Raw genomic sequence first — 25,629 nt, 5'->3', positions numbered from 1 at the left:
ATAAAGAAGTAATGCATGCTATCTTACTCATACTCATCATCATATCATATATGCAAAATGTATAAGCTACCCTTCCATATCGGATCGGTGTGGTAATCAATAACATTAGCCCGCGTCCAGGCCTCTCACGTCCGGGGTATCATCTCATGCCGCCCACTAGTGGTGTCTGCCCATGCCATCTGGCCATGGTGTATACGCATAGCTGCCCGCCTTAGCGGTGACTGCCCGGCCAACTAGGCGCGGTGTTATATCATCATGATCATCATAATATGCTTATCATGGTATGCGTATCCTATCATAGTACATCCATAAGGCTCAAGATCAACTATACTTTATCGGGGTGACGTAAGGTCGTGATCCCCCGATTTCATTATGGAGCAATCATCGACATCCTGCCTCACCTTAGAGGAATTAGCATATAAGGTGAGTGTAAGCAATAAATAGCATCATTAACATCATAGGGGCATCACATCATATGTATTAGAATTTCTATACTTTACTCATTACCTTGTGTAGCTAATCATGGACATAGACTCATCTCTTCCGGAACTTAAGAGATTCATGGACTAGCCTCACATACCTTCGACGTTTAAATAAGCTATCGTTCACTTGTGCTCCCTCGATATCACGTCTCTACCTTCAAGAGAGAATTCGCACCAACGTTAGTTATTCGTCTATAAGAACGCTTTAATATTCTAGGGAAAATTGGGCAACACTTCCTTTGTTTATACTACTTTCCCATATCCTACATCAACTCCCAAACACTCACAACAACATTCATTATATTGTAATCAACAATCATCGTTTATATACAGTGACCACAATCCACCCCTATTCAATCACAACACTATTCACCCTTTTATGGCTCATTTTCCATGTCTTTCTACAATTAAAGTATATTAACTTTCCAAAACCTTAAACAACGTGGTTTAGTCCTGAAACTTACCTTGAATGATCATTGAACAAGCCTTGAATGGAATTACTCCTTTAGCACCAAAACCCTACTTCACTTCTTTTGGGTTTTCTTGAGAAAGATGAACTTTAGTGTGATTCTTACACCTTATTTCGTGGGTTTTATGTAGTTGATCACTAATTTCCTTTGGTTTTCTTGTGATGAAGAGTAGAGAGTATTCTAGAGGTTTCTTGAAAGAAATATCGTGGAGTTGAAATGAATTGAACGAGGTTAGGTCTCCTTTTAATGACATAAAATCTATTCCGGAATGAACAGTGACTAAAGTGCACAGTGGTCGTAAACCTACTTTACGGGCCGTATACTGGTTTACGGTCCGTCCTTCACGATCGTATTTAAACATATCAGAAACAGAAAGGCATGCTGGAGATCATGGCAATTTACGACTCAGTTTACGGGCCGTATTTCGATTTACGGGTCTGTATTCCAAGTCGTATTTAACCATTTAAAGCATTTGACAGAAAGTTTAAAATTTGCAAGTTGAAATACGACATGCCAGTATACGGGCCATATACCACTTTACGGTCCGTATTTCATTTTACGTCCAACTGGCCAAAATGAAATTTTGTAACTTTTCACTATACGTTCACGGGGAAATTTCCGAGGTGTAACACTGGTAGTGCCAAATTACAAGGGAAACTCTGGCAAAATTTTCGTAGAATCCCGAGTGCTTAACATTCGAGGACGAACGTTCCAGAGATGGGAAGAGTGTTACACCTCGGAAATTTCCCCGTAAACGTACAGTGAAAAGTTGTAGATTTGCACTTCGTCCCAGTTGGTCGTAAAATAGAATACGGGGCCCGTAAAGTAGTTTACGGACCGTCAACTGCTATCGTCCTCCAACCTTCAAAGATTTTAACTTTCTGCCAAATGTCTAAATGGTTATATACGACCCAGAATACGGACCGTAAATCGAAATACGGCCCGTAAACTATGACCATAAACCACCATGACTCTAGCAAACCTTTCTGGTTCTGTTATGCTTAAATACGGTCGCGAAGGACGGACCATAAACCATAATACGGCCCGTAAAGTGGGTTTACGACCACTGTACAGCTCAGTCACTGTTCATTCCGGAATAGATTTTAAGTCATTAAAAAGAGACCTAAGCTCATTCAAATCATTTCATCTTCACGATATTTCTCTCTAGAAACTCCTAAAATACTCTCTACTCTTCAATTACAAGAACTCAAGGGAGATTGGTGATCAATTACATGAGACCCACGAAATCAAGTGTAAGAATCACACTAAAGTTCATCCTTCTCAAGAAAACCCAAAAGGAGTGAAGTAGGGTTTTGGTGCTAGAGGAGTAAATCCATTCAAAGCTTGTTCAACCATCAACTAAGGTAAATTTTATGACTCAACCATGTTTTTTAAGGTATTGGAAGGTTAAGATACTTGAATTGTAGAAAAACATAGGAGATGGGTCATTAAGGAGTGAATAGTGACATGTTTGGGTGGTAGTTGGGTTGAATCAAAATGTTGGATTGTGGTGAATATGAATATGTTATAAATAACATTTAGACCATGAAACAAGTGTGATACATGAGGAAACGCGATAATAAGCTATAACTATGAATGTGGAGAAATTAGAGAGGAATGGTGGATTGTGGTCAATGTACACAAACGATGATTGTAGTTTGCAATATTGTGAATGTTGTTGTGAGCATTTGGGAGTCGATATAGAATATGGGAAACGTAGTATAAAAAAAAGGAAGTGTTGTCCAATTTTTCCTAGAGTTAGTAACGTGTTTTTATAGTCGATTAACTAACGATGGTGCGAAGTCTCTCTTGAAGGTAGAAACGAGATATCGAGGGAGGACAAGAAAGCGATAGTGTCACGACCCGGCTAGGGGGCCGCGACGAGCACCCGGTGCTACCCCACCCGAGCACCCCCATATCGTACATAACATAACATCTAGGTGAACCATATGTCAATTCGTGCTTTTCTTAGCGTTAATCATATTGATCCCATTAGACGACCATCATCATTTAACATATCATAGGCATCTGTGCCACATCATAAGTACAAGGCCGACGTGGCTAACAAAAGATATACAAAACATGTGCCGACATGGCCGAACATCTACCCACATACACATGACTACGAGCCTCTAAGAGTTTGACATATCGTATGAGCGGGACAGGACCCCGCTATGCCCATAATTATACACACAAAAGAATAAGTACCCAAAAGCTACGGCTCCGAAAGAAATGGAGCTCTGCTATGCAATCTGTGAATAAGCAACTATGGATCAAGTCTGTCTCCCTGTGCACCTGCGGGCATGACGCAGCATCCACAAACAAAAGGGCGTCAGTACGAAGAATGTATTGGGTATGTAAAGCATGATCAACATCAATATAGAAGCATAATAGATATCATATGAAATAGCATAGGAGGGGAGACAGTAATATCATCATCATCATGTCGCTTACTTACATACATCGTCGTTCGTATCCCATAATAACAACCATACCACTTATTGTTCATATTCGTATACATGCCATTACTAAGACTTATCACACTCATATTCATATTATATACTTGGTCATATCATATACATAGTATTTACATAGCATACCCAACCTAGTAGGATCGGTGTGTCATACATACTTGGCCAACCAAGGCTCAAGATCATACATACCTGCCTCTAATTCATCCACATTCATGGTCATAACATCCAACTTCGTCCATTCGTCTAAATTGTCTAGTTCATGATCTTAATACCATTTATAACACATTCATATCACAACACAACAACATTCATAACTCAATTCAAACTATTTCTCAAAATGTCACTATTCATCATTCATGACCTAGTTGACCATATTTTCTACAATCCATGTACTTTAATTCTCCAATACCTTAAAAATCATGCAAAAATCATGAATCTTACCTTAGAAGTTGTAGGAACAAGCTTTGGTTGATAATACTCCTCTTTGAGCAAAACCCAAATTTTTCTCCATTTGCATTTCTTGACTTGAATGGTATTTAATGGCTTGCTTACACTTGATCCACTTGTCTTAATGTTATTGATGGCTTATAATCCTTGAAAACTCACATAATAAATGTAGAGAGATGTTTTAGAGAGAAGTGGTGTAATGTTGTAATAAAATAAAATAAGTCTTGATCCTCATATTTAATGAATTGGAAAATCTGTGCTGGGTGAACAGTGGTCGTCCACGGAGGTTTACGGTCCGTATTTCAGTTTACGGACCGTCCCTCGTGGTCGTCTTTAGGCTTAAGCAGGACCAGAAACTTTGGCCTGCATGCATGGTGATTTACGACCATGGTTTACGGGCCGTAAATCACTTTATGGTCCGTCCACCAGGTCGTGTTTAGCCATTTCCTAGGCTGGCAGAAAGTTGAAGTTTGGCATGCCAGTTTACGACCTGGCAGTTTACGGACCATATTGCACTTTACGGTCCGTATTTTGCAATATACGACCACTGGGCAGTTGCAATTCTGCAACTTCCCATATTTCTTAGACTTCTTATTTCAATCACCCCCGTCCATGCACATGCATTGCTCACCTTGTATCTCATCTTAACTTATCCAACTTCCTCGTCTCACATCGGATACTTTCGATATCTCGCCTAAGGTCATCAAACGTCATTTCTTGCTCATGGACATCATGCACGCATATTCATAACTAGTTCGTTCTCTTGCGTACCAACGGAAAATTTTCCGAGGTGTAACATTCTAGCCCCCTTAGGAACATTCGTCCTCGAATGTTAAAGGCTTGGGGAATTCTATAAAAATATCGCCAGAGTTTCCCCTGTAATGTGGCACTACCACCCTGTCACAACAACCCACAATAACAATGCCTCACAGGGCAATAATAAAACAACACTAGAAATTTGGCCACACACGACCTGAATGTATAAAAGGGAAAACATGCATACCTTATGATTTTGACGTCTCATCTTCGACTTCTCCCAAGGGCCGAAATAAATGTGGGTATTTGGATCGCATATTCTCTTCCGCTTCCCATGTCATTTCCTCTCGATTGTTATTTCTCCACAGAACTTTAATTGAGGCCACTTCTTTGTTTGTAAGCCTCCGTACTTGCCTATCTAATATGGCAATGGGTATTTCATCATAAGTTAACTTTTCTGTCACTTGAATATCATTCACTGGGACGATCCTCGTAGGATCTCCAACACACTTCCGAAGCATCGAGATATGAAATACTGGATGGACTGACTCCAAATCTGGAGGTAGATCTAGCTCATAGGCCACTTTGCCTATTTTGCGCACAATTTCGTATGGCCCAATATACCGGGGACAGAGCCTCCCCTTTTTTCCAAATCTCATCACGCCCTTCATCGGCGACACTTTCAAGAATACCCAATCTTTCACTTCGAACTCTAAGTCTCTTCGACGATTATCCGCATAGGACTTCTGACGACTTTGAGCCGCTAGCAACCGATCTTGTATGAGCTTAACTTTCTCTATTGCTTGCTGGACCAAGTCTGGCCCTATCAACTTAGCTTCTCCGGTTTCAAACCACCCAAGTGGGGATCTACACTTTCGCCCATATAGAGCCTCATACGGCGCCATTTGGATGTTAGAATGATAACTGTTATTGTAAGCAAACTCAATGAGTGGCAAATGGTCATCCCAATTTCCTCCAAAATCTATCATACATGCCCGTAACATATCTTCAAGAGTCTGAATAGTACGTTCAGCTTGCCCATCAGTCTGGGGGTGAAATGTCGTGCTTAGGCGCACTTGGATCCCTAAACCTTCTTGGAAAGACCCCCAAAACTTGGTTGTAAACTGAGTTCCTCTATCGGAGATAATAGATACCGGAACGCCATGGAGTCTCACTATCTCTTTAAGATAAAGCTTGGCATAATCTTCTGCCATATAGGTCGTTCTGACCGGTAAGAAATGCGCTGACTTTGTGAGCCTATCCACGATCACCCATATAGAATCATACTTACGTCGAGAACGGGGTAACCCTGTAATGAAATCCATATTAATCACTTCCCACTTCCAAGTTGGGATTTCTATAGCTTGCAATAAGCCACCCGACTTTTGGTGTTCTATCTTCACTTGTTGGCAATTAGGACACTGAGCTACGAATTCCGCTACGTCTTTCTTCATCCCATTCCACCAAAATAGTCTTAAGATCATGATACATTTTCGTCGCTCCGGGGTGAACGGAGTAACGAGAACAATGAGCTTCTCTCAAAATCTGATGGTGTAGACCTGCCACATCGGGAACACATAACCTGCCTCGACATCGGAGAACTCCGTCTTCCGAAATGTCAAATGATGATTCCTCTTTCTGAGGGAGTGTATCTCTGTACTGCATTAGCATGGGATCCTCATATTGTCGCTCTTTTACTTCCGCTACTAACGATGAAACTGCTGAATTCTGAATAGTAGCTCCGCTGCTACCTGAGCCCACCACTCGGACTCCTAGGCTAGCTAACTGCTGAAGATCACGGGCCATCTCTTTCTTTTCTGGTCGTACATCACTTACGGCTAAGAGCATCAGTCACAACATTTGCCTTTCCGGGGTGGTACAGGATTTCAACATCATAGTCTTTTAGCAACTCTAGCCATCGTCGTTGCCGCAAATTCAACTCTTTCTACTTGATGATGTACTGGAGACTCTTATGATCTTTATAAATATCCACGTGGACACCATATAAGTAATGTCTCCATATCTTTAAAGCATGGACCACCGCGGCCAATTCTAAGACATGGGTAGGATAATTCTGCTCATGTTTCCGTAATTGTCTAGAAGCATACGTAATCACCTTACCATTTTGCATCAATACACAGCCTAGCCCGACGCCTGAAGCATCACAATAAATAACATATCCTTCCAATCCCTCTGGAAGTGTCAAGACTGGGGCTGAAGTCAGTCGGTCTTTCAACTCTTGGAAACTACGCTCGCAAGCATCTGTCCATTGAAACTTAGCTGACTTCTGAGTCAACTTGGTAAGCGGTGCAGAAATAGAAGAGAAACCCTCAACAAATCTTCTGTAATAACCGGCTAAGCCCAAAAAGCTACGAACCTCCGTAGGGGTCGTGGGCCTTGGCCAAGTCTTCACTGCCTCAATCTTTTGGCTATCCACTCGAATACCATCAGCTGTAACAATGTGGCCCAGAAATGCCACTGAGTTCAACCAAAACTCGCATTTGGAAAACTTCACAAATAACTCTCGGGTTCGAAGAACTCCAAGGACAATACGCAAGTGATCCGCATGTTCTGCCTCGGATCTAGAATACACTAGGATATCATCGATGAATACAATCACGAATAGATCCAGAAAAGGCCTGAATACATTGTTCATTAAGTCCATACACACTGCCGGTGCATTAGTTAGCCCAAACGACATTACTCAGAACTCGAAATGGCCATATCTTGTTCTGAAAGCTGTCTTAGGGATATCTTTCTCCCTAACTCTTACTTGGTGATACCCGGACCTCAAATCAATCTTTGAAAACCATTTGGCACCTTGCAACTGATCAAATAAATCATCAATCCTCGGGAGGGGATACTTGTTCTTAATTGTCACTTTATTCAATTGCCGATAATCAATGCACATTCTCAAGGAGCCATCCTTCTTCCGGACGAACAATACGGGTGCTCCCCACGGGGATGAACTAGGCCTAATGAAGCCTTTTTCAAGCAAGTCTTTTAATTTCTCCTTCAACTCTTTCAACTCTGCGGGTGCCATCCTATAGGGACGAATAGATATGGGATTAGTGTCTGGCAACACATCAATCGCAAAATCGATCTCTCGCTCGGGAGGAAGGCCTGGAAGCTCTTCCGGGAACACATCCGAAAATTCGTTCACTACCGGAACTGACTGAAGAGTCGGCGACTCAGCTTCTACATCTTGAACTCGTACTAGGTGATAAATGCACCCTTTCGTGATCATCTTCCTTGCCTTTAGATAGGAAATAAGCCTAACTTTTGGTGACGCCGTATTTCCTTTCCATTCTAAGACTGGTTCTCCCGGAAACTGGAAGCGAACCATTTTCATTCTACAATAAACATTGGCGTAGCAAGAAGCCAACCAATCCATGCCCATAATGACATCAAAATCTACCATCTTTAGTTCATGCAAGTCAGCTATAGTACGGTGGTCACATATCACGACTACACAATCTCTATACACTCGGCTAGCTATCACCGATTCGCCAACGGGCGTAGACACCTCAAAAGGTTTGATCGACTCCGGCTCGACTATAAACCGACCTGTAATATATGGAGTAACATAAGACAATATGGAGCCCTGGTCAATCAAAGCATATACATCATGAGAGAATACCGATAATATACCTGTGACTACATCAGGAGAAGACTCAAGATCTTGGCGTCCAGCCAAAGCATAAATACGGTGCTGAGAACCACTAGTACTGGGAGCTCTCCCTCTGCCTCTACCATGGCCAGCTGGTACATGTGAACCTGGCCCCGTAGGGCGTACAGATGCCGAAGATTCGGCTACCGACGCTGATGGCTGGGTCCTACCTCTACCATGTACTGAGGGGCAATCACGCATAATATGGCCTGGCCGACCACATGAATAGCAATCATCTGAACCAAATTGGCATCGACCCCAATGCATCTTCCCACACTGGGAACACGGTAGTACGGGTGGCCTTGACTGGCCCAAATCACCTCTGAACTGAGGTCCTGTATAACTCGGACTCGGCCCTGAACGAACAGATTTATCAAGGCCCTGGCCTGAAAACCATGGAGGTGGACTGGTCATAGAATAGCCTGAATGGCTGGGAAGCTACTGTCCATGTCCACCCCTGGACTCGCTCCTCGAACCTGAAGGTCTAGCTCTCTTGCTATGTCCCCTATATTGCTTACGTTCATTTCTCCACTGCTGTAGGTGTTCCTCTAATTCCTGAGCATGTGCCTGAATGCGTGCAATATCCATGCCATCCTGAAGGGACGCAGTTAAGCATTTATCCATCTAGTGTGGCCCTAGGCCTTTCACAAACCGGTGCACCCGATCGCCCATATCTGCTACCATGGCCGAAGCATACCTGGCCAAGGAGTTAAAGCGGAGACTATACTCTGTAGCACTCATGTTACCTTGCCTCAAATTCAAGAATTTATCGGCCCTAGATCGCCGAACTTCTGGAGGCATGTAGTGACTGAAAAAAGCATCGACAAACTCTTGCCATACCGGCGGAGGTGCATTGGTCCCCGCGAAGCCATCCATACTGTATACCACTGGATCGATATATCTCTCAATCTATAGGTCGCTAGCTCTACCGACTCAGTGTTTGAAGCATGTAGCAACCGGAGCGTCCTTAGCATACCATCAATAAAGTCCTGGGGATCCTCCTCCGGTTTTGACCCAAAGAATTCCGGGGGTTTCAAAGCAATGAAGTCACGGGACCTTGCACTAACAGCCCTGTCACCTTGCCCTGCACTTGGCCTCTGAGTCTTGGCCGCAACCAACTGAGTCAACAAATTAATGGCCTCTCTCACTTCTTGGCCTGAAGCGTTCGGTGGAGGAGCTGGAGCTGGGGCTGAGGCTCCCACGTGCTCCTCGGTAATAGGCACTGTCTGGGAGAACTGAGATTGAGCCGCACTCTGGGACTCATCTTCCTCTACTACCGGTGGCGGTGCTCATTCAGCCCGCTTTTCTGCCACCGTCTTGCCCTTTTGGGCTGCTGTAGCCTTTTTCTTTTTAGGCATCTCTGAAATACACAACACATGATTTAGGAACAAGAATTTCTTACATCGTAGCTCTATCGCACGATTCTTATGAAAAAAAGAAGGTCATATATTCCTAAAATGTCTGCAGCTTCTCGTTTATAAGTGTGGCGCGCAACACACCCATAACCAAGACTCTACTAGACACGGCTCGTAGACACATCCTAGGACTGAACTGCTCTAATACCACTTTTGTCACGACCCGGCTAGGGGGCCGCGACGAGCACCCGGTGCTACCCCACCCGAGTACCCCCTTATCGTACATAACATAACATCTAGGTGAACCATAAGTCAATTCGTGCTTTTCTTATCGTTAATCATATTGATCCCATTAGACGACCATCATCATTTAACATATCATAGTCATCTGTGGCACATCATAAGTACAAGGCCGACGTGGCTAACAAAAGATATACAAAACATGGGCCGACATGGCCGAACATCTCTACCCACATACACATGACTACGAGCCTCTAAGAGTATGACATATCGTATGAGCGGGACAGGACCCCGCTATGCCCATAATTATATACACAAAAGAATAAGTACCCAAAAGCTACGGCTCCGAAAGAAATGGAGCTCTGCTATGCAATCTCTGAATAAGCAACTATGGATCAAGTCTGTCTCCCTATGCATCTGCGGGCATGACGCAGCGTCCACAAACAAAAGGACGTCAGTACGAAGAATGTACTGAGTATGTAAAGCATGATCAACATCAATATAGAAGCATAATAGATATCATATGAAATAGCATAGGAGGGGAGACAGTAATATCATCATCATCATGTCGCTTACTTGTATACATCCTCGTTCGTATCCCATAATAATAGCCATACCACTTATTGTTCATATTCGTATACATGCCCTTACTAAGTCTTATCACACTCATATTCATATTATATACATGGTCATATCATATACATAGTATTTACATAGCATACCCAAGGCTCAAGATCATACATACCTGGCCCTACCAAGGCGTCGGGGTTATTTGTACCATCTGCGCTCGTTTCGTAATCGTATACATACTTTATACTTAGTCATACAGATCTAGTCTTACCCAGCATCATAAGCTCGGGGTCTTATCATAGCCCTTCATAGGCATACATATACATATATCATAGGTCGTAAGCATCTCTAATCTCATTTTACTCTCATCATCATTACTATCCTCATCACTATCGTCACATCTACATTATGGACTTACTCGTCATACGAGGAACATAGTATAATCATAGTACATATCAAGGGTCGTGAGCTTATGAGCTCGGAATGTCAACCATGTGAAGACAGCCAACTCATATAGAGGAATTAGGAATTTGGCCAAGAACCATGCCTTATGAAAGAAGGGTTAGCCTTACATACCTTTCCGTCGAACTATTCTACACTTGCACGTTCCCTTCCAATGCTAGCGTTTATACCTTCATTAATATCATAACAATGGCCATTAGTCATTCACATTATCCACGTTGTCTAGATTTCCTCAATTTGCCTCTAATTCATCCACATTCATGGTCATAACACCAAACTTCGTCCATTCGTCTAAAGTGTCTAGTTCATGATCTTAATACCATTTATAACACATTCATATCACAACACAACAACATTCATAACTCAATTCAAACTATTTCTCAAAATGTCACTATTCATCATTCATGACCTAGTTGACCATATTTTCTACAATCCATGTACTTTAATTCTCCAATACCTTAAACATCATGTAAAAATCATGAATCTTACCTTAGAAGTTGTAGGAACAAGCTTTGGTTGATAATACTTCTCTTTGAGCAAAACCCTAATTTTTCTCCATTTGCATTTCTTGACTTGAATGGTATTTAATGGCTTGCTTACACTTGATTCACTTGTCTTAATGTTATTGATGGCTTATAATCCTTGAAAACTCATATAATAAATGTAGAGAGAAGTTTTAGAGAGAAGTGGTGTAATGTTGTAATGAAACAAAATAAGTCTTGATCCTCATATTTAATGAATTGGAAAATCTATGCTGGGTGAACAGTGGTCGTACACGGAGGTTTACGGTCCGTATTTCAGTTTACGGACCGTCCCTCGTGGTCGTCTTTAAGCTTAAGCAGGACCAGAAACTTTGGCCTGCATGCATGGTGATTTACGACCATGGTTTACGGGCCGTAAATCACTTTACAGTCCGTCCACCAGGTCGTGTTTAGCCATTTCCTCGGCTGGCAGAAAGTTGAAGTTTGGCATGCCAGTTTACGACCTGGCAGTTTACGGACCGTATTGCATTTTACGGTCCGTATTTTGCAATATACGACCACTGGGCAGTTGCAATTCTGCAACTTCCCATATTTCTTAGACTTCTCATTTCAATCACCCCCGTCCATGCACATGCTTTGCTCACCTTGTATCTCATCTTAACTTAGCCAACTTCCTCGTCTCACATCGGATATTTTCGAAATATCGCCTAAGGTCATCAAACATCGTTTCTTGCTCATGGATATCATGCACTCATATTCATCACTAGTTCGTTCTCTTGCGTACCAACGAAAAATTTTCCGAGGTGTAACAGATAGCTTAGTTAGACGCCAAAGGTATGTGAGGCTAGTCCCTTCTTTTTAATGGCATGAATCCTATAGCGTAACTTCTTTCTTATCAATGAGCCTATGTCCATAGTTAGCTACACAAGGTAATGAGTTAAAGTATATGGATTCTAAGGATGTTATTTATCACTTACACTCACCTTATATGTTAATTCCTTCAAGGTGAGGCAGAATGTCACCCCGATAGAGTATGGTTGATCTTAAGCCTTATGTATGTATTATGATAAGCTAAGCATATTGTGATAAGCATATGATGATATTACGATTACACCGCGCCTATTTGGCCAAGCAGTCACCGCCAAGGCGGGCAGCTATATAATACACCATGGCCAATTGGCATGGGCAGACACCACTAGTGGGCGGCATGAGATGGTACCCCGGATGCGGGAGGCCTAGACGCAGGCTCATGTTATGATTATCACACCGATCCGATATGGACGGGCAGTTTACACATGATGCATATATGATATGATATGATGATGAGAATGAGTAAGACATCATGACTTGTTTTCTTTATACTTGACAGTCAGATTCAGATGTTCTATACTGATATCTTCTTTACATCATTGTCTTATTTCATTGTTTATGCCTCTCATACTCAATACAATATTCGTACTGACGTCCGTTTTCTTTGGACGCTGTGTTCATACCTACAGGTAGACAGGGAGGAGAGCTCGATCTAGATCCGTAGCAGCTGTCAGCTGATTGGAAGCCCTCCATTGTCCCGGAGGTGGTTAAATGATGAAAAGGGCATTAAATGAGTAAAATGAGCGATAGAATGAGCGGTGCTCGATGGTTAGCCCCGGGTACCCGTCACAGCCCCTTGCTGGGTCGTGACAGTATGTGTCAATGTGTTAAGCTACCTATATAAGTCAATTTGATGACTAATTCATCAATAAAACCTCATTTAATCTTCATACAAATTAAGCTAGAGAGAGAGAGAGAGAGTTCGGCCATGGCTATGAGAGCTCATGAAGCTCACGGCCATGGCAGCTTTTGGAGCAAGCTTACGGCCAGCCCCTCTACATAGTTGAATTGATAATTTCTCAAGTTCAATTGGAGAAAGAAATAGAGATTACAACAGCCATGGTAGTTCTTGATCAACTCAAGCTTGCTAAGGTAAGATTTAATTCTCTCCTACATGTTTTAGAGGTGATTTGGACCTTGTATAATTTGGTAGATGTGCAATTGTGTGTGTTGATGCTAAGTTGTTGTTTGGGCTGTGTGGGGGCTGTTGTAACTTAAAAATGGTGAATTAATTGTGATTAGGGTGGTCGTTATTGTTGTCATGGGTTATGTGATGAATGTGAAGGAATTTGATATTTAAAATTGAAGTTGTATTTGTTTTATGGGCTGTTAGGGGCGTGTTGTGGTTCTTGTTTGAATTGGAGGATTAAGTGTAGTTGAGATTATGCGTTGTGTGGTTGTAATGGTTGAACTATTATAAAGTCGTTTCGATAAAGTGTTATGGCCATAGATTATTAAGAGTAACCCGAATATGTCGTAGCCGTCATGTTATCGGTTATTGAATATTGTGATGTGTGGACTGATTGGAATGTTATGCGGGCTATCTGGAGTATTATTGAATCATGTCGTAGCTAGTCTTGATATAGTATTTGAACGTGTGGTTGTTGATGTTGACTTGGTCGTTTATTAGTTGGCTTGAACGGGAGGGAAGTGAACAATATAAGGGAAATGCCGCTCAATCGTCTAGAAATAAGCTACTAACGTTGAAGTACGTTTTATGCCTTTCCATAGCTTAACCATAGTCTTGACATTTTAATATAGGTTGAGCCACTTCGGGAAGCGTATACGTATTGTATCGCGGATAAGCGTTAAAGGTATGTAAAGCTAACCCTTCCTTCTTTTTGGCATGATCTTTATAAAACAAACAGACGACGTATATATATGACTCCAAAGAAGCTCCTATTCTTAGAGCCACTAGGATGGCTAATGTTCTTGATTTCCAGAAGCTATTTCATGCTGTCTCGATACGTGTCTATGATTCTAGAAGTTCTATTTTGATATAATCCATTGTGACATTCGAAGGGTACTTGATATGATTATTGTCTTAATTTTCAAATGATAGTTCATCTTAATTATTCTATCGAGTCTCAGATATGACTTAGTTTGCATATGGTTGCTCACTACTCTGCTCGTGCATGCCTCAATATATCTTTCACCGAGTCCCGGGCCGGGTATGTTTTCGTGCACAGTTTCAATGCATTATTCACTGAGTCCCTCACTAGAGGGTCAGGTACGGTATATATATATATATATATATATATATATATATATATATATATATATATATGATGACGTGACGATATGATGATATGATGATGTGATATGACTTTATTCACCGAGTCCCATAATGGGCCGGGTATGATATATGATATTGATATGCATGATTTACATTTCATAAGGCAAATGTATTGGTATTTGAATGTCATATTTGTCTCCTGTGACCTCTATTTCAGTTATGATCCTCTTTACTGTATCACAAGCTTTATATACTCAGTACATATTCCGTACTGACCCACTTTCTTCGGGGGGCTGCGTTTCATGCTCGCAGGTACAGATACTCAATTTGGTGATCCTTCAGCTTAGGATTTCTACTCAGCTGTCTTGGAGAGCTCCATTGTTTTGGAGCCTATACTTTTGATATAGATCTTTTGATATATATGTATGTATGTTTATCCAGGGGTACGGCGGGGCCCTGTCCCGTCATGTTTCACTATCGACACTCTTAGAGTTCTGTAGACATATGTGTGGGTTGTGTAGAAGTTTTGTTCGGCTGTGTCTATATGTCTTGCGTATGGTATTGATATATAATGACAGCCTTGTCGGCTTACGTATGGTATTGACATGTTGTGGCAGCCTTGTCGGTTTGCGTATGGTATTGATATGTTGTGACAGCCTTGTCGGCTTGCGTATCTTATTATGTTTTGATCAGTTGTGACTCCTCAGGAGACAGGTTATCTGGATATATACGTATGATGATGTTATGAACCTTTGGAGTTCTTTTGCAAGTTTCCATATTGTTCTTAGATTCACTTGACTATATCTAACAGGTATGTACACGAATGTCCAGCTCGGGCACTAGTCATGGCCCACGGGGTTGGGTCGTGACAATATATTTATGGGTATAGCGGGGTCCTGTCCCGCCTTTATGATATGATATACTCTCCTTAGAGGCTCGTAGACATGTGTATATGGTTAGGTGTGTTCGGCCTTGTCGGCCTATATTTTAGATGTCATTTTGTTAGCCTCGTCGACTTATGTGCATTGCTATGGGCATTGCTATTATTGGTGATATATATATATATATATATATATATATATATATATATATATATATATATGTATGTATTGATGCCCAAGGGAAATAGTATGATTGATGGCTAGAAAGTATGATTTAATATGTGGCTCACCTAGATGTAAATGTAAAGGTATGTTAAGAGGTGCCCGGGTGGGCTAGAACCGGGTGCCCGGGTGGGCTAGCACCGGGTGCCCGTCGGGGCCCTCCGGTTGGGTCGTGACACAAGTCATTGCCTCTCTATTATTATTCTTCCATAAAACTTTAATTGAACCTACATCTTTGGTTCTGAGTCTCCGCACTTGCCTATCTAGAATGGCAATGGGAACTTTTTCGTGAGATAATTGCTCAGTGACTTCCACATCATCTACCGGTACAACTCTAGAAGGATCTCAAATGCACTTATGAAGCATTGATACATGGAAAATTGGATGGACTGACTCCAAATCCTTAGGTGGGTCTAATTCAGTAGCCACTTGGCCTACCTTGTGTACAATTTCATAAGGTGAAATGTACCGCGGACTAAGCTTTCCCTTTTTGCCAAACCTCATGATGCCCTTCATTGGCGACACCTTCAAGAATACCTAATCTTTCACTTGGAACTCCAAGTCTCTCCGACGATTATCCACATAGGATTTTTGACGACTCTGAGCTGTTAATAATTGATCCTGTATAAGCTTAACTTTCTCTATAGCTTGCTGGACCAAGTCTAGCCCTATCAATTTGGTCTCTCCAACTTCGAACCACCTAATTGGAGATCTACACTTTCACCCATATAAAGCCTCATACGAGGCCATTTGGATGCTAGAATGATAACTATTGTTATAAGAAAATTCAATAAGTAGTAAGTGATCATCCCAACTACCTCTAAAATCCAATACACATGCTCGTAACATATCCTCAAGAGTCTGAATGGTACGTTCAGCTTGCCCATCCGTCTGTGGGTGAAATGCCGTGCTAAGGCTCACCTGAGTCCCCAAACCTTTTTGGAAAGATTTCCAAAAATTGGCTGTAAACTGAGTCCCTCTATCGGAGATAATAGATATTGGAACACCGTGAAATCGCACTATCTCTTTAACATAAAGCTTTGCATAATCTTCTGCTACATATGTAGTTCTGACCGGTAAGAAATGAGCTGACTTCGTGAGTGTATTAACAATCACCCATATAGAATCATACTTACGTCGAGAATGGGGTAAGCCTGTAATGAAATCCATATTAATTACTTCACATTTCCAAGTTGGAATTATTATAGCTTGCAACAATCCACCCGGCTTTTGGTGCTCAATTTTCACTTGCTGACAGTTAGGACATTGAGCTACGAATTCCGCTATATTTTTCTTCATTCCATTCCACCAATATATAGATTTAAGATCATGATACATCTTCGTTTCTCCTGGGTGAACAGAATAACGGGAACAATAGGCTTCTCTCAATATTTGGTGGCGTAATCCCGCAACATCAGGAACACATAACCTGCCTCGGCATCGAAGAACTCCATCTCTCGAAATCTCAAATGATAATTTCTCCTTCTGAGGGAGTATTTCTGTAATGAATTAGCATGGGATCTTCGTATTGGCGCTCTTTCACTTCCACTACTAGTGACGAGACCGCTGCATTTTGAATGGTAGCTTCCATACTACCTGAGTCCACTACTCGAACTCCTAGACTAGCTAACTGATGGAGCTCACGAGCTATCTCTCTTTTCCCTGGCAGAACATCACATAAACTTCCCATAGATCTACGGCTAAGAGCATCAGCCACTACATTTGCTTTGCCGAGATGATATAGGATGTCAACATCATAGTTTTTCAACAATTCCAACCATCGTTGTTGCAATAAATTCAGTTCTTTTTGCTTGAAGATATACTGAACGCTCTTATGATCTGTATAAATATCAACATGGACGCCATACAAATAATGTCTTCACATCTTCAATGCATGAATTACTGCAGCCAATTCAAGATCATGGGTCGGATAATGTTTTTCATGTTTTCGCAACTATCTTGAAGAATACGCAATCACCTTACCATGTTGCATCAACACACAACCTAACCCAACGCCTGAAGCATCACATTAGACAACATATCCTTCCGATCCCTCTGGAAGTGTCAGGACTGGGGCAGAAGTTAATCTATCCTTTAGCTCTTGGAAACTAGGTTCACAAGCATCTATCCATTAGAGCTTAGCTAATTTCTGGGCCAGCTTCGTGAGTGGTGCAGAAATAGAAGAAAATCCTTCTACAAATCTCCTGTAATAACCTGCTAAGCCCAGAAAACTACGGACCTCCGTAGGTGTTGTGGGCCTTGGCCAAGTCTTCACCGCTTCAATCTTTTGGGTATCTACCCGAATACCATCGACTGAAATAATATTCCCCAAAAATGTCACTGAGTTCAACCAAAATTCGCACTTAGAAAATTTGGCAAATAACTCTCGAGTTTTAAGAATTCCAAGAACGGTACGCAAATGATCTGCATGTTCTGCCTTGGATCTAGAATAAACCAGGATATCGTCAATGAACACAATCACAAATAAATCTAAGAAGGGCCAGAACAGATTGTTCATCAAATCCATAAATACTTCCGGTGCATTAGTTAGCCCGAATGACATTACCCGGAACTCAAAATGGTCGTATCTGGTTCTAAAAGCTGTCTTAGGAATATATTTCTCCCGAACTCGCACTTGATGATACCTGGATCTCAAATCTATCTTTGAGAACCATTTGGCGCCTTGTAATTGGTCAAACAAATCATCAATCCTTGGGAGAGGATATTTCTTGTTTGTCACCTTATTTAGCTACCAATAGTCAATGCACATTCGCAAGGAGCCATCTTTCTTTCGCACAAACAACACGGGTGCTCCCCACGGGGATGAACTAGGCATAATAAAGCCTTTCTCAAGAAAGTCCTTCAATTGCTCCTTCAATTCTTTCAACTCTGCGAGAGCCATTCTGTAAGGTGGAATAGATATGCGCTTTGTATCCGGTAACACATCTATAGCAAAATCAATCTCCTGCTCTGGAGGGAGACCTGGAAGCTCTTCTGGGAATGCATCCGAAAACTCATTAACCACGGGGACAGACTGACGAGTTGGCAATTCAGCTTCTACATCATAAACCTAAACTAGATGGTAAATGCAACCTTTGGCGATCATTTTCCTTTCCTTGAGATAGGAAATAAACCTACTTTTTGGGGACGCATTATTTCCTTTCCATTCTAAAATTGGATCTCCCGAAAACTGGAAACGAACCATTTTCATTCTACAATCAACATCGGCATAGCAAGAAGCCAACCAATCCATGCCTATGATAACATCAAACTCTACAATTTTTAACTCATGTAAATCAACCATAGTACGATGGTCACAAGTCACAACTACACAATCTCTATATACTCGGCTAGCTATTACCAGTTCACCAACGGGTGTAGATACTTCAAAAGGTTTGATTGACTCCGATTTGACCCTAAACCGACTCGCAATATATGGAGTAACATATGACAATGTGGAGCCCAGATCTATCAAAGGATATACTGATAATATACCTGTGACGACGTCGGGGGAAGACTCAAGATCTTGGGTCCAGTCAAAGTATAAATACGGTGTTGAGGACTACTAGAACTAGGAGCTCTCCCTCTACCTCTACTATGGCTGACCGGCGCCTGTGAACCTTGCCCCATATGACCTATCGATGATGAAGACCCGGCTGCCGATCCTGAAGGCTGGACTCTACCCCTACCACCAAGCGAGGGGCAATCACGCATGATATGGCTTGGCCGACCGCATGTATAGCAAACCTCTGAACCTAGTTGACACTGGCCACAATGTAACTTCCCACACTGGGAAAACCATGGCACGGGTGGCCTAGCCTAACCCGAATAACCCATGAACTGAGAACCCGAAGCCTTGAAACTCTGACTCAGTCCTGTAAACCGTGGAGGCGCACTAGTCATAGATTGGCCTGAATGCCTAGAAAATTGTTGTCTTGGCCCGCCTCTAAACACACTAGTTGGACCCGAAGATCTATTCCAAATTCGGGGCATGGGCTTGAATACGTGGAATATCCATGTTGTCTTGAAGGGACACAGTCAAGAACCTATCCATCAAATGTGGCCCTAGGCCTCTCACAAATCGGTGTACTCGGTCACCCATATCCGCTACCATAGCCGGAGCATACCTAGCCAAAGAGTTGAAGCGGAGACTATACTCTAAAGCACTCATACTTCTTTGCCTAAGATTTAAGAACTTATCGGCTCTAGCTCGCCGAACCTCTGGAGGCAAGTAGTGTCGGAGGAAGGCATCCACAAATTCTTGCCATACCGGGGGAGGTGCATTGACTCCCCGTGAAGCCATCCAAACTGTGAACCAATGTATGGCGACATCCCTCAATCTATAGGATGCAATCCACCGATTTAATGTCCGAAGCATGCATTAATCGAAGTGTCCTTAACAACCCATCAATAAAATTCTGGGGGTCCTCATCCGGCTTTGACCTGAAGAATTCCGAAGGGTTCAGGCTAATAAAGTCATGGTCCCTTGCACTAACAGCCCTATCACCTTTTCCTGTACCTTGCCGCTGAGTCTGGGCGGAACCAACTGAGTAATTAAATGAATGGCCTCTTTTACATCTTGGCCCGACGCATCCGGTGGAGGAGCTGGAGCTGGGGCTGAGGCTCTCTCATGCTCCTCAGAAATAGGTACTGAATGAGAGGACTGAGATTGAGCCGTATTCTAGGACTCACTTTCCTCTACAACCGTTGGCGGTGCTCTTTCAGCCAGCTTTCCTGCCACTGTCTTGCCCTTTTGGGCTGCCGTAGCTTTTCTCTTTACAGGCATTTCTGAAATACATAATACACGGTTAGGGAAAAAGAAATCCTTATATCATGGCTCTATCGCACGATCTTATGAAGAAAGAAGGTTATTCATTCCTAAAATGCCCGCAACCTCCTGTTTATAAGTGTGGCGCACAACACACCCATAAACAAGACTCTACTAGACACGGCTCGTAGACACACCCTAGGACAGAACTGCTCTGATACCACTTTTGTCACGACCCAACCGGAGGGCCATGACGGGCACTCGGTGCTAACCCACCTGGGTACCTCTTATCATACTCTCACATTCACATCTAGGTGAGCCACATGGCTTACTCATAATTTATATGCATCAATAGTGCTAATCTCGTTGGGCAATAACATATCTATATCATTATCAATAACAATGCCCATGTCCATATACACAAGACAACGAGGCTATCAAAATGATATACAACATATGAGCCGACAAGGCTAAGGAAATCTAACCATACACAACTGTCTACGAGCCTCTAAGAAGAGTATCTCACATCATAAAGACGGGACAGGACCCCGCCATGCCCATAGGTATGTACACAAAAGAATAAATACCAAAAGTTGTAGCTCCAGAAGAAATGGAGCTCCTCTATGTAGTCCCTGAATAAGAATCTACGGGTCAAGCCTATCTCCTTGTCCACCTGCGGGCATGACGCAGCGTCCACAAACAATATGACATCAGTGTGAATAATGTACTGAGTATGTAAAGCATAATCAACATCATAACAGGAGCATAAGAGACAGCATAAGAAATAGCATAAGATGGGAGAATCAGGAGATAGTAGCCATCATCGTAATTACATACTTGTCTTTCATAGGGACCTTCCATTTCTAGTGCGTGCTTGTGTACATACATATATACATATACAAATATCCATAGCCGTATCCATATTCGTATCCGTATTTATATACATATTCGCATCCATAGCATACGTTCGGTGGTTTCACATACCCGGCCATGACAAGGCTCGGTGTCGTACATACCTGGCCCTACCAAGGCTCAGTGTTATCCGTACCCAACTGCAGTGGTGTGCACGCAATAGATATCATACCCGGCCATATGAGCTCGGTGTTACATAATCGTCATATATACTTACACACGTATACATAAAAGTCCATAAGTATCATCAACATTATTGCCATCACCATTTTCGTTACATCTATCCTCATAGGATCAACTATCATATAAAGGAAGTACTAGTATCGTGAAAGTATCGAGAATCATGAGCTTTGGTACTCTTAGAGGTAGAGTCATTTATAAATCATTATGGAACTCATAAAAGGATATATATACATATATAGCAAGGGAACCATGCCTTAATGAAAGAAGGGTTAGCCTTACATACCTCTTCGACTTCTTAACTATTTAGCGTTCACCGTTGAAGCTTGAATAATCTACATTTAGAAGGATTCTTACCATGGTTAAGCCTTAATGATACTCTTCAATTCAAACTAGGATAATTCATGTTCTAATGAAAATTGGGCAGCATTTCCCCTATTTCGTCAACTTCCACTATATCACAAAACAACTCCCAAACAACCACAATAATATCCACAATATCATAATCAAGTATTCACATTCGATTTAGCCTTCAAAATTCATCCTTGTGTTCAACTTATGCTAGCAACTTCATACCCATTTTAGCACATTTTCATATAATGCTTCTTCATCACCATTAGTACCTTCCATAGCAAGATTATATCCATATCATACTAAGAATCATAACTCAAGTTAGCTTACTACTCAAAAACATCATAAAAACTACATTTAGAACTCATCTTCCACTTTTTCCTTCTACCCAAGTTATTCAACAAATAAACATTCTTGATAATATGTAATACGTATGAAAACTATCCTTTTTATCTCATAAAAATGAGCTTTGGAGCAAGCTATCAACTTATATGAAAACCCTAGCTTCAATATCCAAAGAATTCTTGGAGTCTAATAACCCTAGCAAGGCTTCTAACACATGGGTATCTTGATTCTTGCCTCTTGATATTTAATCTCCCTTGGTTTTGGCTTGGATTAGTTTATGGAGTTGAAGAGAGGGTTTTTGGAGAGCTTTTGGATCTGATTTGGTAAAATGAAATGTCCAAATGAAGTGGAAAGAATTATATAAAGCAGAACTTAAAATCCCGTCCGGCAATTCTGCGCCCATTTTGACGGGCCATAAAAATTCCTACGGACTGTCAAAATGGTCCGTAGAACTGCCCAGTCAAATATGGTTCACTGTGACCATTTGACACTAGGCTGGTGCAATTTGACGGACCGCAAAATTTTCTGCGGGGCGTCAAAATTCCTGCGGGCCGTCAAATGGCCCGCAGTGCTCAGACAGTCTGTTGTAAAACATGCATAACGTTTTACTCAGACGTCACATTGATGAGTGGTTTGTTGGATTGGAAACAAGACTCGATGAACTTCAATTTGGAAAAAGTAAACACACAAAAACTCCTCATATTCTAGGAGATATGCCTCCCCCAATATGGACAAAAATCCTGTCCGAAAACTTTGCAAAGTTTTACCAAAGTTCCCACGAACTCCATTCCTTTGTTGGTTTGTTCTTAAATCCTTCCATATCTCATTTCATGGTCTTAAACCCCCATAACCATAATGGGAACATGTAATCTCATATATCCTAAGGTAACTCCTGTTTCCACGATTAGGACAACTAACGCCTAACGAATCCCAACGGACGAAACTATGAGGTGTAACACCCATAGATCCCAATCACAAAACGCTTTGCCAAGATCTTCCCTATAAGGATTAGGAAAAAAACAACCAGCTTCAAATCATTAACAATTCTAGAAAGATCTCTTTTCACCGTATCCCAAACAGGTTCCATAAGTGTATTTGGTGGAGATCCAAATCCAGTAGCAACTATATTGGACTGTCCCCTTGATGAAGGTAACGGTGGGGATGCTGGAATTGAAGAGACAACACGTGTTAATTTCTGATTGGTGGTTGAGGGGGGAGGTAAAGGGCGGAGATCGGAAGGCATAAAGCAGAAGAGGAAATAGAGATAGTAGCGGCTGCACGAGGAGGCGAAGGAGGACATACCAGAAGGACAGTAGAAGGAGGAGGTTGGGGTTTTTTTTGGGTGGGGGGGGGAGGGTTGATAAATGAGGTTTTCAATTTCATCAATGTCTGATTGAGAAGTTCAGTTTAGAGGTATTATGTCTCCCTGTGACATCTTTGGAACTGTCAGTAGTCTCAGATTTGCTTGGTGGTATGAAAAGTTATCTTTTTGACTTATGTAAGTTTTGATCGAGTTATTTGCCGATAGACAAAACTTTTTGTTTGTTCCTCTGGCACTTGTAATTTCAAAAGCATTATCCTTTTATTCCGCTATGACTTGATCTAATTTGAGCGTACTGGTACCCCCTTGTGTCAAAGTAAATTACAATTAACAACAACAACATACCCAGCGAAATCCCACAAAGTGGAGTCTGGGGAGAGGAGAGTTATGCTGACCTTACTCCTCCCTATCCCTACTTTGGGATGTAGACAGGCTGTTTCTGGTAGACCCTCGGGCCTCGGCACAAGGACAAGCAATTCAAAGCAGTAGAAAAAGTCATGGTAAAATGAAAGAGTTGGTTTGGTGGAAGTAAATCACATGTGCCAATATACTTGGCTAGCAAGTGAACTTGGAGAGCAAGCAAAAACACATGGAGGACATATTTTAGATTTACTTTTCCTTTCTATTTTTGAGCTTGGAACCCAAGTTTGGTCATATGATGACCATTCTTCATTGTTTAAACCATCCAAAAAAAAAATCATACAATCCATTGTAGTAAGTAGAGAGTTGAGAGAGAAATTCTTTTAGGTGTAATTGGGAAATGTCCCCTTGCTTTGTTAATAATATAAAGATAACTGTTTTCTGGTGGAAGTAGGATCATTTTGATCCGAACCACGTTAAATCTTGTGTTCTTTCTTTTACATTTCCGCTAACAATTGGTATCAGAACATTAGGAATCTTTGATGATCCTAGGAGGAAGAACAAGCAAAGATCAGTTCCATGAAGTTTGAAATCGAGAGATTCGGTGGGCAACAACGTCAATAGCTGGAAGATCCAGATGATGGCGTTACTGCTGAGGGAAGGTTCAATCCATGCTACTGACGGAAAGTATCCTGATGGTGTATCGACTTCCAACAAGGAGAAGATTGAAGGATGCATTGACTGTAATCTAACTGTCCCTTCCACCTAATGTACTTTGTGAAGTGAGTAAAAGTACTGAAGAGACAGCCAATCGATTATAGGACAAGCTACAAGGGCTTTACCAGGACCGATTGATGACAACAAGGATGTTACAATGTCATCTTCATACATTGAAGATAGGGTCAGTTACTTCGTTACAGAATCATTTACAAGCATGCAATAAACTTGTCATGGATTTACAGATTGCAGGAATTAAAAAGGACGAGGAGACACTTGAATGTGTTTTGCTATTTTCATTGACTTTAAGATATCGTGATATCGAAAATTCAATAATGTATAGCAAGGTGTCTATCAACCTTGAGCAAGTGCGGCAAGCACTTAACTTTAGTGATGTGAGGAGGCATTTTGAAGGAGACAGAGAAGATCAGAAAAGTGGCTCTTTGTGAGAGGCCGGATTAGCCAATAGGGAAGAAGCAAATCAAAGCACAGATCAACGTCTCATGTGAACAAGAAGAATGCAGATACTTGGGGCTACGGCAAGAAGGGGCACTTTGAACGAGATTGCCCAACGTCAAAGTCCAAGGAAAAGGCTAGTGCATCCGCAGTTGAACAGGTACATGATTCTGATAATGATTATGTACTTACACCATCGTGTAATAATGAATGTTATGAAAACAAATGGGTGTTAGACTCTGCTTGTAATCTTCATATGACATTCCAAAGAGACTGGTTTAGTAACTATGAGAAAATTGGAGGAACCGTAGTAATAGCAATAACGAAACTTGTGCAATAGTTGGCTTTGGCTCAGTTCGGGTTCACTGCCATGATGGAGCCGTGAGGACTATTACACAAGTCATACTGAAAGGCAAGCTGGAGGATGGCCTTTACACATTGGCAGGAAGCACCATTGTTGGCTCTACAAATACATCTACAGTGCAGTTATCTAATGATGACAAGGCAAGACTATGGCACAAAAGATTGGGTCATATAAGCATACGTGGACCGGAGATGTTGAGCAACCGTAACCTTTTGAGAGGTGAGAAGATCAGTACACT

At 41.7% G+C, this 25,629-nt stretch overlaps 1 pseudogene; it reads right to left on the bottom strand.

The window, feature by feature from the left end:
* LOC132602262 (protein YIP4a-like) overlaps positions 1-23,629 on the bottom strand; it is a 123,151-nt pseudogene extending 99,522 nt beyond the window's left edge.
* Between the last annotated feature and the right edge of the window lie 2,000 nt (positions 23,630-25,629).

The sequence above is a fragment of the Lycium barbarum genome, chromosome 7 (assembly GCF_019175385.1).
Source record: "Lycium barbarum isolate Lr01 chromosome 7, ASM1917538v2, whole genome shotgun sequence".
In the NCBI taxonomy this organism is placed as follows: domain Eukaryota; kingdom Viridiplantae; phylum Streptophyta; class Magnoliopsida; order Solanales; family Solanaceae; genus Lycium; species Lycium barbarum.
This window is presented reverse-complemented; position numbering and strand designations above follow the sequence as displayed.